We start from the raw sequence: 14,215 nt of genomic DNA, 5'->3' as shown, positions 1-14,215 counted from the left end.
TCAGTACCGTATTTCTGCTGTGGAAGAGCCTCTAGCTGATATGAACCTGCCTTTTATCCAATAATAATAGTCTTATTAAGGTGTTGTGATTCTGTCATCAAGACTGTTTGTTAATGGAACCTTCTCTCTCTCTCTCTCTCTCTCTCTCGTTACCAATTCACTCACACAAGGGTGTGTGTGTGTGTATGTGTGGGTGAATTGGTAACGAGAGAGAGAGAGAGAGAGAGAGAGAGAGAGAGAGAGAGAAGGTTCTATTAACAAACAGTCTTGATGACAGAATACAGCAATATATTAATATATATATATATATATATATATATATATATATATATATATATATATATATATAAAAATATACACATACACACACACACACACATATATATATATATATATATATATATATATATATATATATATATATATATATATGTGTGTGTGTGTGTGTGTGTGTGTGTATGTAATCTTATCACTTCTAGGTTGTAACTACCATTACAGTGCAACATTCGCAAACCAATTCCTATTTTTCCTACCCCAATTTCCCTCAGGGTTTATGTCAACATTGTTTTTCGTAATATGATAAGGTATTCACATTCTTATTTTTTAAAAATATCAGCCCTCTTTACCAGGAACCTAATCAATATGACAATTTCTTAGGCCTATTTCCAAAACTTCTACATAAGAAATACTGTTGCTGTAGGTTAAGCAAAAGCTTTTCTTTGTTATTTCACTATAAAATGTCTTGTAGATCATTACTAAAATTTGCCAGGACTTTTGCACTTTTTCACGAAAGTGACGATAGATTTAGACTTTGATTTCACATATTATCGTAAAATACAGCCTTAGACCTGACATTTTACGGTAAAATACAGCCTCAGATCTGACATTCTATTGTAAATTACAACCTTAGATTTGACATTCTATCGTAAAATACAGCCTTAGACCTGACATTTTATGGTAAAATACAGCCTTAGATCTGACATTCTATTGTAAAATACAGACTTAGATTTGACATTCTATCGTAAAATACAGCCTTAGATTTGACATTCTATTGTAAATTACAACCGTAGATTTGACATTCTATCGTAAAATACAGCCTTAGATTTGACATTCTATCGTAAGATACAACCTTAGATTTGACATTGATTTGACAAACTATCGTAAAATACAGCCTTAGATTTGACATTCTATCGTAAAATACAGCCTTAGATTTGATATTCATTTGACATTCTATCGTAAAATACAGCCTTAGATTTGACATTCATTTGACATTCTATCGTAAAATACAGCCTTAGATTTGACATTCTATCGTAAAATACAGCCTTAGATTTAACATTCTGTCGTAAAATACAGCCTTAGATTTGACATTCTATCGTAAAATACAGCCTCAGATTTGACATTCTGTCGTAAAATACAGCCTTAGATTTGACATTCTATCGTAAAATATAAATTACAGCCTTAGATCTGACATTTTACGGTAAAATACAGCCTGAGATTTGACATTCTATCGTAAAATACAGCCTTAGATTTGACATTCATCTAACATTTTATCGTAAAATACACCCTTAGATTTGATATTCATTTGACATTCTATCGTAAAATACAGCCTTAGATTTGACATTCTATCGTAAATTACAGCCTTAGATTTGACATTCTATCGTAAAATACAGCCTTAGATTTGACATTCTATAGTAAAATACAGCCTTAGATTTGACATTCAATCGTAAAATACAGCCTTAGATTTGACGTTCTATCGTAAATTACAGCCTTAGATCTGACATTTTACGGTAAAATACAGCCTTAGATTTGTCGTTCATTTGACATTCTATCGTAAAACACAGCCTTAGATTTGACGTAGATTTGACATTCCATCGTAAAAATACAAAATTCTATACAGCCTTAGATCTGACATTTTAGATTTGACGTTCATTTGACATTCCATCGTAAAATACAGCCTTAGATTTGACATTCTGTCGTAAAATACAACCTCAGATTTGACATTCTGTCGTAAAATACAGCCTTAGATCTGACATTTTACGGTATAACACAGCCTTAGATTTGACATTCTATCGTAAAATACAACCTTAGATTTGACATTCTATCGTAAAATACAGCCTTAGATTTGACAGTCTATCATAAAATACAGCCTTAGATTTGACATTCTATCGTAAAAGAAACAAAATCCCTTTCGTTGTGTGACTTCGATATGAAAGTTTCACGGTGTAGCATCTTCCCTAAAGATGGTTATGAATGTGGCACTTTGCCTCACAAACGGCTACGGATTTGGCTCCTCTCTGCCCCTAGCTTAATGTCTCGTTTCTTTACATTGCTGTCGGTGTCGTTGCCTTGCGTGGTATAGTTAACTTTTCGAGAAAATCATTATCGGTAAATTTCTGCTTTCGTCTATGAAGCAATAACTGGTCGTTCTATAAAATTTCGAGATTTTAAGGAAAATATCTGCTAGATAATACAGTGTCTGACTCCTGCTAATGGATCATTTTTCATCATTTTTCATGTCAAGGCCCTCCTCCAATATTTATCTATAACTCTTCTTTTGTCAAATTCAAATTTAGAAAACATTTTGATAACAACGTTATCACAGTACTTTTCTCAATATCTAGGTCTGGAAAGTCAGCCTAACTTGCTAAAGAATCCAAGATCACTTGCCTTAATACAAATCTTCCAAGTTTCTGTAATCAACAGTCCCTATCTAACCCGACACTGCCGCTAAATATAAGTAATATATAAACGCACTTACTAGTTGTCGTGTCTTAATATTTTATTCAATCAACCAGTAATTCCAGGCGACCAGAAAACCTGACAGACACCACGAAAAGACGATCTCGGGTGACAGCCTGACGCGAGAGAACCTTCCACGATCACAGCCAGAGGTGTACTGGAGTCTCCTGACTCTCCTCCAGCCTGACGGTCGGTGCAGATAACCCGGCCCGAGCGCCTGGAGTCTGGAATCCAGACAAGGCCAACGGATAAGAAGTCCTGACGGTTCCCCCTTTGTGCATCGAGTTGCGTTGGACGGTTTTTAAGTTTCCTTGTGTCCTTTTCTGAGTACTGAATTGAGTTTTTAGTCTCTCAGTCTCCTATACCTTGAGTTTTTAGTGCCTTCGGCCTTCTCTGGTCTTCATTTGAGTTTTTAGTCTTCGGGGCCTTCAGTTTAATATATGTTTTTAAAATTCGGGGACTTCCACTTCCACCTTCTACTGCTGAGTTCGTTGGTGGGGTTGGTTTAAATTTAGTTGGCCTTATGCCAGCAAGGACGTGTTAGTGCGGTTCGGTGTTCATAGGAATGTGGAGCCTGATGTGAACCTCTTGATTCGGGCAACCAAACCTAGATGATGAAAAGCTGAATCACATTATCTATGTATGAACAAACATTATGTATTATATATATATATATATATATATATATATATATATATATATATATATATATATATATACATATATATATATATATATATATATATGTATGAAATATATACATATACATAAACACATATATACTGCATATATATACATGGAAAAGAAACTATGATTTTTTTATCGTTTAAGCAGTTTCCTACCCATGGGGCTTTGATAAAAAATCAATTTCAAAATTCATCTGTTATATCTCTTATGTTTAATAAAGGTGAAAAAAATTAAGGCTGCAATATGGCCACGGCATAAACATACATCACCGTCATCTTGCATTTCATTAATTATTTGTTGATCTAAGTATCTATCTATTTATCTATTCGTACCTCTTAAAACCTCCCTTTGTATTCTAAACTTAATCGATAGTTTAAGCAAAACCGAAAAAGCATAAATGAATCTATTCATTAGTGAATATATTAATTTTTTCTCTTCACTTATAGTTTTCTTTAAAAGAAAACTATTGTGCCGGCTTTGTCTGTCCGTCCGCACTTTTTCTGTCCTCCCTCAGATCTTAAAAGCTACTGAGGCTAGAGGGCTGCAAGTTGGTATGTTGGTCAGCCACCCTCCAATCATCAAACATACCAAATTGCAGCCCTCTAGCCTCAGTAGTTTTTATTTTATTTAAGGTTAAAGCTAGCCATAATCGTGTTTCTGGCAACGATATAGAATAGGCCACCACCGGCCCATGGTTAAAGTTTCATGGGCCGCGGCTCATACAACATTATACCGAGACCACCGAAGGATAGATCTATTTTCGGTGGCCTTGATTATACGCTGTAGCGTCTGTACAGAAAACTCGATTGCGCCGAAGAAACTTCGGCGCATTTTTTACTTGTTTTATTTAACTTTCCACGTGTCCAAAACGAATGCTGAACTTGAGAATGAACAAACATATACCCAAATTAAGCACAATATACACATATTTATTTACATATTAATTTATCTATTTTTTAAATCTATGCATTAACTTTTTAATTTATTTATTTGTTTATTTATGAACCATTACCCTCCACGTATATCCAAAAAAATAATGAACTTGGGAGTACACAAACAGATACCCAACTAAGCATTTCATCTATTTATTACTATTTATTAATTCACTTATTTATAAATTCATGCATTTCTTTCTTCATTTACTTATTTCCAGGACACACACACACACACACAACCCTCGCCGGACGGATTGTGGCTGCTTGGCTGCACCCGTCCGTTTGTGGGTGGAGTTTTCAAGGGAGAGGAGAACTGATACCGTCTGGAAGTGTGGGTGGAGCGCCCTTCCAGACATGTGGTCAACGTGGGCGAAGCAGATATGGCTATCATGAAATGTTCCGACGAAAACAACCTCTGCGGGGTGGGTGGGTAGAGAGAGAGAGAGAGAGAGAGAGAGAGAGAGAGAGAGAGAGAGAGAGGAGGGGGATTTACACTATAAAAAAGAGATGGAGAGGATTTACGCTATGAAGGAGAGAGAGAGAGAGAGAGAGAGAGAGAGAGAGAGAGAGAGAGAGAGAGAGAGAGAGAGAAAGGATTTACAATGTGAAAGAGAGAGAGAGAGAGAGAGGGGGGATTTGCATTATGAGAGATATAGAGAGAGAAAGGATTTACAATGTGAAATAGAGAGAGAGAGAGAGAGAGAGAGAGAGAGAGAGAGAGAGAGAGAGAGAGAGAGAGAGAGAGAGAGCGCGAGAGAGAGAAAGATTTTACAGTGTGAAAGAGAGAGAGAGAGAGAGAGAGAGAGAGAGAGAGAGAGAGAGAGAGAGAGAGAGAGAGAGAGAGAGGCTGGGCTTCGTGCAGATGCATCCGAGGATCATTTTAAAAATGAACGGGTGGTTGTTCAAGAAATGTGTATGATTATTTAAGAGCCGCGTATGAGAGTTGTATGAGATTCTTTACAAGCAGCAAAAGAAAATTGTATATCATTTAAAAGCAATCAATGAAAATCGTATGTCATTTAAAAGCAATCAATGAAAACCGCAAAGGATAATTCAAAAGCAGTGAATGAAAGCAGCAAACTAAACTAGCATATGGTAATTTAAAATCAGCACATTAAAACTGCATATGATAATTTAAAATCAGTAAAGGAACATCGTGTGTGGCCATTTAAAAGCAGCAAATTAAAATCGCATGTAATCATTTAAAATCAGTAAATGAAAATCATATGTGATAATTTAAAATCAGTAAATTAAAATTGTATACGATAATTTAAACACATTTACTTGGAATCGCATGGGATATTTCAAAAGCAGCAAGTTCAAATCGCACATGATAATTTATAGGCATTAAATGGAAATGGTAAATAATCATTTAAAGCAGCATATGACAATCGTATATAATAACTGACAAGGAAAAAATTATTATCGCAAATGATCACTTCAAGGCAGCAAAAAAAAAAAATAGTGTATGATTATTTAATTTCAAAACAGCAAATGACATTGGAATATGATCAGTCAAAATCACTGAAAAAACTGCATGTGATCAGCAAATGAAGAATTTGTACGATTACTCACAAGCAGCAAATGCAAATAGCGCATGATCGTTTAAAAACCGCAAATGAAATCTGTACTTGATCATCTAAAAGTAGCGGATGATGATTAAGTCCAGAATGATCTTGATCGAATAATTACTACTTAATGAACAAACTGCTGTTTATAAGCTATATGTGAAGGCCTGAGATGACTGAATGATCATTTGTGAAAATGATCAAATCCAAACATTATACCGTAATACACTGATTAGTGTTCATAATAATCATTATAACCTTCCTAAAGGAACATTAGGTCACTTAAAAGCAGCAAATAATCATTATGATGGGAAGACTCAAGCGGCGAATAATCATTATAGGAGGACTTAAGGAACATGAGATCCCTTAAAAGCAGAGATTAATCATTGCGCAACGACTCAAGGGCCATTAGCTCACGAAAAAGGAACCACTGAAGAATCTTCTTTAAAACATCGGAAGTTAGATACAGCTTCAGTAAGCGATTACTGGACTGAACATCAATTCCGATTTATCATTCGATCATTTTAAGCGATTCGGTGAGTCAGTCAGCAGATTATCGACTAGAAATTGTAGGTGAGGGATGTGAAATAGCAAATGATCTCTGCAGACCTGCTTTCCGAAAAGAGATGTACATATCTTCAAGATTAAGATCCAAAATGCTTTCTAAAAGGGAGTAATTTGAAAATTCTTATAATAATTACATTATTCAATGATTAGATTATTCAATGAATGTCCCTGTAATGAATTTCTTAATAGCGAAGATTGTGTACAGACTGTAGTTCGTCCCAGGAAATGCATTAATTAATTGATTTCGTATTCGAAACTCGTAGAAGCTGCTGGCCAGGGCATACACAAAGCCTCCACAGGTTTACTCTCATTCGAACATTTTTGGTGTTTTATATTCATGAGTTTTGCAGGCAGGCGATTTAAACGTTCTTTTCAACTCAAGACGGAGTCCATAATGGCGAGGCAAATTTCAAGGTCTTCGAAGAAGTATCCGTAATCTGAGTTTTAGACCTATGAGTTTTGAAGGTATGCTGTTCTTATTAGGAAGGTGTTCACCAGCCGTAGACTTTCGTCTGTTTTTCGTTCATTCCTTTCCTCACCAGTCTGACAAGGAACGGAGTTCTTTGAAATATTACGAATGTTAAGAACTGCGTAGGAGTCATTTTCAATACCTATTCATCAAAAGTAAACGAAAATATTCGGCTCGCAAAGTACCTTTTCATAGCTCTAAAAGTCTCGCACGGAGATTGGAAGTTAAACTGTGCCTTTTACACATGAAAATATATATTTTTCATAAAATAATATTCCGTTAGTTACGTAACACGATGATAACGAATTAGCACTCTAGATCTTGCAGACAAAAATGTGAAGAGGAGACTTTGGAAAAAATTGTAAAAAAAAAACCATAAAGTGCCTTATAAACACCGAATTTTGTCAAAATTTTCGTTCAGCATCAAGTGTCACTCATTGTTAAAATGGCGCAGGAAAATAGGTGCAAAAGAAATTCTATCTCACTTAATGCTCAATAGGACAGGGGAACAAGTACAAAAATATTGCTAGCGGCAATTTTCACTTTTTTTAAATTCCCGTACATCAAAAAACAACTGACGTAGGCTACAGAAACAAGCAAAAGCACCTGAAAGGACCTCATCTTGCAAAACCTCTACTGACGCTGAAATTAAACAACGACTGAGTGCCGAAAAAAATACCCTGTTTATATTTAAATGTTATTTACTGATGAAAAAATGACTTGCCAAAAACATGTGCAGAACCAGTTCAAAAAACTGACTTATCTTTCGATCTAGTGGAGAGAGAGAGAGAGAGAGAGAGAGAGAGAGAGAGAGAGAGAGAGAGAGAGAGAGAGAGAGAGAGAGAGAAGCAAAGCTGAATTTACATGAGCCTTTTACATTCACGGCTGAGATACCTGAGAGAACTTAGCACCTATTCACGCAGAAATAAATACAGGATAAATACTGCTACAACTTCAAGCAAACTAGAATATTCCTCTCGGATTCTGGTGAAGGAGGTGATTCAGCGGTCAACATTCAATGCAAATTATTAGTAGTATACCATGAGCCTTTGGTTTCTTGGTTTGCAACAGCAATTTAAAGGTTGGATGTTCCTGTCGATGGGCGCCATTTCTGTTTATATATATTATATATATGTATATTTATATATATATATATATATATATATATATATATATATATATATATATATATATATATATATATAGATAGATAGACCCTTTAACTTTCTTCATAAATGAATGCATGCCTAGTTGTACATACACGGACTTACATATAGACACCAAACACGCGCAGTCCACACACACACATAATAATTATATATATATATATATATATATATATATATATATATATATATATATATATATATATACATATATACATATATATTATTATATATATAAATAGTATATAAATATATACATATATATATATAAATATAAATATAAATATATACAGATAGATTATATATATATAGAGAGAGAGAGAGAGAGAGAGAGAGAGAGAGAGAGAGAGATTTTAGTATGCGTGTCCGTGTGTGTCCGTATACTCACAACTCAGGCAGGAAGGTACGGTTCACGTTGCAAATAAGGACATACTTAATATTCATGTGAGCATGCGCATACGTTATCAGCTGTTGCTATTGCACGCGTGTCAAAAGCGGAGATGATCGCCTTTTGACAGCACTGTCGTTACGCCCACCTCACCCACATCCTGGGCGTGATAAGTATTAGGGAAGAGTTGGTGGGGGGAGGGGGGGGAGGAGGAGTCTTCAAAATTCCTGGGCTCTTGTCGACTGCTCTTCGTGTCAGTAACCATTTCCTAGAATCTTGCATAGCAAGAACAGATGGCGTGCAAAGTATGACAGGTGGATAAATGTATAGATAAAATCAATGGATAGATAAGGGCCACAGGATACGATACATGAATTGATAGGCCAGCAAGATAAACAGAGAGGTAGATAGATAGACACTGATAATATATATATATATATATATATATATATATATATATATATATATATATATATATATATATATATATATATATATATAGATATAAATAAAGACAAAATCCACGGAGGAAAGGGAAACACTGGAGTACTGCAAGGCCTTTCGACGTCTTGTCCTTTACTTAGCAGACGCTAAGTAATCACCATCTGTACATATATACCCCTGTTTACTAGTCTATATGTTCTGTTATGTATATATATATTAATATATATAATATATATATATGTATATATATAAATATATATGTATGTATGTATGTATGTATGTATGTATGTATGTATGTATGTATGTATGTATGTATGTATGTATGTATGTATAACTGAATCACGAAGATATGGAACGTGATGAATATATAAATAAAGGCCTTTCGACTTCTTGTCCTTTACTTAGCAGACGCTAAGTAAAGGACAAGAAATCGAAAGGCCTTTATTTATATAGTCATGTTCTGTTATGTATATATATATTAATATTATAATATATATATGTATATGATTCATGTATGTATGTATACATATGTATATGTATACATATATATATATATATGAATATATATATATATACTTCTTATATATATATTTATATATATATATATATGATATTATATTACATATATATATATATATATATATATATATATATATATATATATATATATATATATATATATATATATATATATATATTATATATATATATAATATATATATACATATATACATAACAGAACATATAGACTAGTAAACAGGGGTATATATGTACAGACGGTGATTACAGGATACAATAGATAAGCAGACTGGACAACGGGCAACAGAAATGACAGCATGATAATACATATGAATAAATTTGATTGGTTTTACAACCGAGTAATTGCAGTAGCGTAACTTTATAACAGTAGTTAAGAGTGATACTCTTCTTATAAATTTGTGCTGAATGGAAAAAATAAGAGTTCCTTGTTCTTTAAATTCTTCCCAACATACTGTTATGGAACTGAATTACGGTATAATAACCTTCATCATTAAAGGAAGGAGATACAGTATTTGCAAAATTACGAATATCAGCTCAGTGGTCTGGTAAAACTAAGGTACTCTATCTAACTCTTATGAAATCGTGAAGTGTTTTCTTTCTGATTTTGGCAGAGAATCAGAAGAGAACAGAATATAGAATTTAGGCCAAAGGCCAAGCGCTGGGACCTATGAGGTCATTCAGCGCTGAAGGGAAATTGAGAGTAAAAGGTTTGAAAGGTGTAACTTGGGGAAAACCTCGACGTTGCACTATGAAACAATTGTTAGAAGAGGGTGGAAAGTAAGATGGAAGAAAGAATAAGAATGGAGGTAATGTAAGAGGAACGAAAGGGGTTGCAGCTAGGGGCCTAAGGGACGCTGCAAAGAACCCTTAAGTAACGCCTACAGTGCACCGCACTTGAGATGCACTGACGGCACTACCCCACTACGGGGTCCATCTATGCATGAATCCTATCTTCAAAGTCCATCAAGCTTTTGAGACGTCATATTCTCATGTCCCCACTCAGGGTAACTATCTAATCAACCACCCTATTCTTAGTTCCGTCTATCCATCCATGTTATCAGGACATTCCATCTTTCTGTCTGTCCACCATCCAACCTCATATATTCATCTGCATTACCATGATGTCAATTCTATCCTCCGTTGTCCAGTCTACTTTATCGATCTTATCCTGTATTTGACATCTGTGCATCTATATATCTATGTATTCATCTGTATGTTCTGTTATACAGCCCATATAATGTATGTATATATATATATATATATATATATATATATATATATATATATATATATATATATATATATATATATATATATAATTATATTATATAATTATTTATTTATTTTGTTCATGACTATCTACCTCTCCGTCTGTTTACCTTCATGTCCTATCTATTCATCTATCGCATCCTGTGTCTCATCTATCCATTTGTCTATCCATCTACCCATCTATCATCCTCTGCATCCCGTCTGTTCCGCAGGAGGCGTCCACTTGGTATGCACGACTCCGGGAGATGACTGACGCGAAGAGCAGTCGACAAGAGCCCAGGAATTTTTAAGACTCGCCCCTCCCTCCACCCCTTCCCTAATGCTGATCACGCCCAGGATGTGGGTGAGGTGGGCGTAACGATAGTGCTGTCAAAAGCCGATCATCTCTGTTAGCTAGTTGTGAGGTAGGATCGTTGAAAGAGAAAGAAAATAAGTTTTCTTGTTTTCTTTATATGGTGAAGCTAACAGTTATCACTTCAGACTCCCTTCGCGTAAAACTGAATTCGATTTTTCAGTTATATGGTGGTTTCATTCAATTTCTTCCTCTGACTAACGTAATGTTAAGGAGAAGAAAGTAGTAAAAAGCCTTCAAAGTTAATACAGTTTTCCTAAATAAATCGCTATTTTCATGGTATCATCATTTTCTGAATAAACAGGTTTGTTAGTTTTCGGTAAAAGAAGACCATTGAGATGGCTATTTGTCTGTCCGTCCGCAATTTTTCTGTCCGGTCCCCGGTCTTAAAAACTACTGAGGCTAGAGGGCTGCAAACTGATATGTTGATCATCCAACCTCCAATCATCAAACATAGCAAATTGCGACCCTCTAAACCACAGTAGTTTTTATTCTATTTAATATTAAAGTTAGCCATAATAGTACCTCTGGCACCGCTATAGGTACCAACAACCAGGCCATCACCGGACCGTGGCTGAATTTCATGGCCCGCAGCTAAGGGTTTCATGGGCCGCGGCTAAGAGTTTCATGGGCCATGGCTGAGGCCACCACCGGACCGTGGCTGAGTTTCATGGGCGGCGGCTAAGAGTTCCATGGGCTGTGGTTGAGGCCACCACCGGACCATGGCTGAGTTTCATGGGCCGTGGCTGAGGCCATCGCCGGACCGTGGCTGGGTCTCATGGTCCATGCTGACAGTTTCATACAGCATTATACGCTGCAAAGAAAACTTGAGTGCGCCGAAGAAACTTCGGCGCATTTTTTACTTGTTTTAATTGTATCCGTATGTTTGTGACGGTTGCAAAACCAATCTCTCCTGTAGGTAAACAGAAACTTCTCAGCCAGTATAAATGTCCTTCTGTGCGAAAATACAAAGAACTGAATAAATAACAAAACAAGAAAAAACTATGTATCATTAATTTTATTGCCAATTTTGTTTCATTAAGCTCAATTTTTGCAAAGTAATGCGGAATCTAGTTCACTTAACCAGACCACATCTCTTGAATTCATTATTGGAAAAAACGATTACTCAATTTTTTTTTTCATTCCTCGAAAACGTCGTTTGTAATTCCTGAAAAACCTTTTATCTAAAAGGCATGTCTAGTCCTCGTTCACACTTTCGGTTCTCTATTAAGCAAAGCGTTTTGTCCACTCAAGGCTTTTGCGCAGCTTCGATAAGCTTGATCTTTGCGTTCGATACGCTTCAGCAAGTTTGCATTATCGGAATGCTGGAGATTTTGCCAGAATTTGCAATACCTGGACGGCATTTTAATTACGCTCAGAGAATTCATCGTTTTCACAGTGCATCGTCTCTCATCTCGCAGCTTTCCACGCAGTTGGCTAGCGTCGTCAGTGCACCTCACGAGGTGCACTGCAGGCATTACTAAGGGGTGACTGCAGCATCCTTTTAGCCCCTAAGAGCACCTACTTTTCAGCCTTTTACTTTACCTCCATTTCCGCATCCTTTCTTCCTGTGCACTTCATCTCCTTTATTTTCTAGTGGAGCTCTGTTTTGTCTTCAACCTTTGATCCAACTTCACTCCATTAACTCTGTGTCTTTGTTCCAACTCCCTTTTATTACTTAATGGCGGAAGGTGCCACAGTGCTTAGTTTGAAGTCTAGATTTCTAGTTTTTACTTCATCTCGAATTACTCTTGAACAGAGTGAAAAAATACAGACATGTTCCTTACCTCGATTCACGTTATGAATCTGTCTCATTATTTATGCATTCAAACCACCTGAATGTCAGATCGGCCATGACGTGGTGGCTCACCCGAGGGTGAAGATATTCCACCTCGATTAAATTACAGGGCACTCGAAGGTCTTTCCTTGTTTTCCAAAAGATCTTTTCCGCATTTAATATTCGCCTTCTCTCGCATGACTGAGGTCTCTTGCTTTCTCCGAAGTTAGACAGAAGTATTTCTTTATTACTCTGTTTTTATTTTATTTTTTTACTTTTCAGCAGAGTTTGGGAAACATATAATATATTTATATATATATATATATATATATATATATATATATATATATATATATATATATATATATATATATATATATAATGCATATATACATACTTATATATGCACGAATATATACATATATATAAACCCCTTTTCCCCTTGTCATCAGGTAGTTTATGGGATGACGCTGCAAGCTCCACACCCATCCCCTTGGATATTTAAAGGACGTATGTGCTGACAGCATCTGGCTTTTCTTGATTAAACCCATCAAAATATTACCCGGACCCAACATTGCTTAGCTTCGTTGATCGGATGTCGTGTGGCATGAGAAACGTATTTCTAGATAGATAGATAGATAGATAGACTGACTGACAGATAGATAGACAGCTCTGAGGTTTGTGGTTTCTCGAAGACCAAAACGGTTCCTTATGCGACCTGCAGTGCCAAGCAAGTGAACAATGTTTTTATACGATATATAGGATATAGAGCCTCGGGGAATTATAAAAATAACAAGTAAAAAATGCTACATCGCATAATCAGGCCACCGAAAATAGATCTATCTTTCGGTGGTCAAATATAATGCTGTATGAGCCGCGGCCCATGAGACTTTATACGGGCCGGTGATGGCTATTCTATATCGTTGCCATACGATCATGGCTATTTAACCTTAGATAAAATAGAAACTATCGAAGCTGAATAGCTGCAATTTGGTATGTTTGATGATTGGAGGTGGATGATCAACATATCAATTTGCAGCCCTCTATCCTTAGTTTTTAAGATCTGAGGGCGGACTGAAAAAGTGCGGACAGAAACAAGTGCGGACGGACAGACAAAGCCAGCAAAATAGTTTTCTTTTAAAAATAAAACCATTACGTTATGTCAAAACGGTCCTTTTCTAATAATACTAAATATGTTAAGTCGTTCACTGTAAGGGAATACTTTCTTAAGAGCCAACTTGGTGTAGTGTTTCTCTCGAAGATGCCAAGTTTTCGCTCTCTTGGACGGTTAGGAATTCCATAATGCTTTAGTTT

General features: G+C 35.7%; 1 protein-coding gene across 2 annotated transcripts in view; it reads right to left on the bottom strand.

Moving 5' to 3' along the window:
- The window catches only part of LOC136848198 (uncharacterized), a 194,725-nt gene that overhangs the window by 49,698 nt on the left and 130,812 nt on the right, over window positions 1-14,215 (bottom strand). Inside the window, exon 1 of one of the 2 annotated variants that reach the window (XM_067120511.1) lies at window positions 2,759-2,898. The exons of the other annotated variant lie outside the window; for it this stretch is intronic. The gene's annotated coding sequence lies outside the window, so the exon portion shown is untranslated. Of the gene's footprint in view, window positions 1-2,758; window positions 2,899-14,215 lie in introns of those variants that run through there. 2 annotated transcript variants of the gene reach the window in all.

The sequence above is a fragment of the Macrobrachium rosenbergii genome, chromosome 18 (assembly GCF_040412425.1).
Source record: "Macrobrachium rosenbergii isolate ZJJX-2024 chromosome 18, ASM4041242v1, whole genome shotgun sequence".
In the NCBI taxonomy this organism is placed as follows: domain Eukaryota; kingdom Metazoa; phylum Arthropoda; class Malacostraca; order Decapoda; family Palaemonidae; genus Macrobrachium; species Macrobrachium rosenbergii.
Note: the sequence above shows the minus strand (reverse complement) of the source record. Positions and strands in the feature narration are given on the sequence as shown.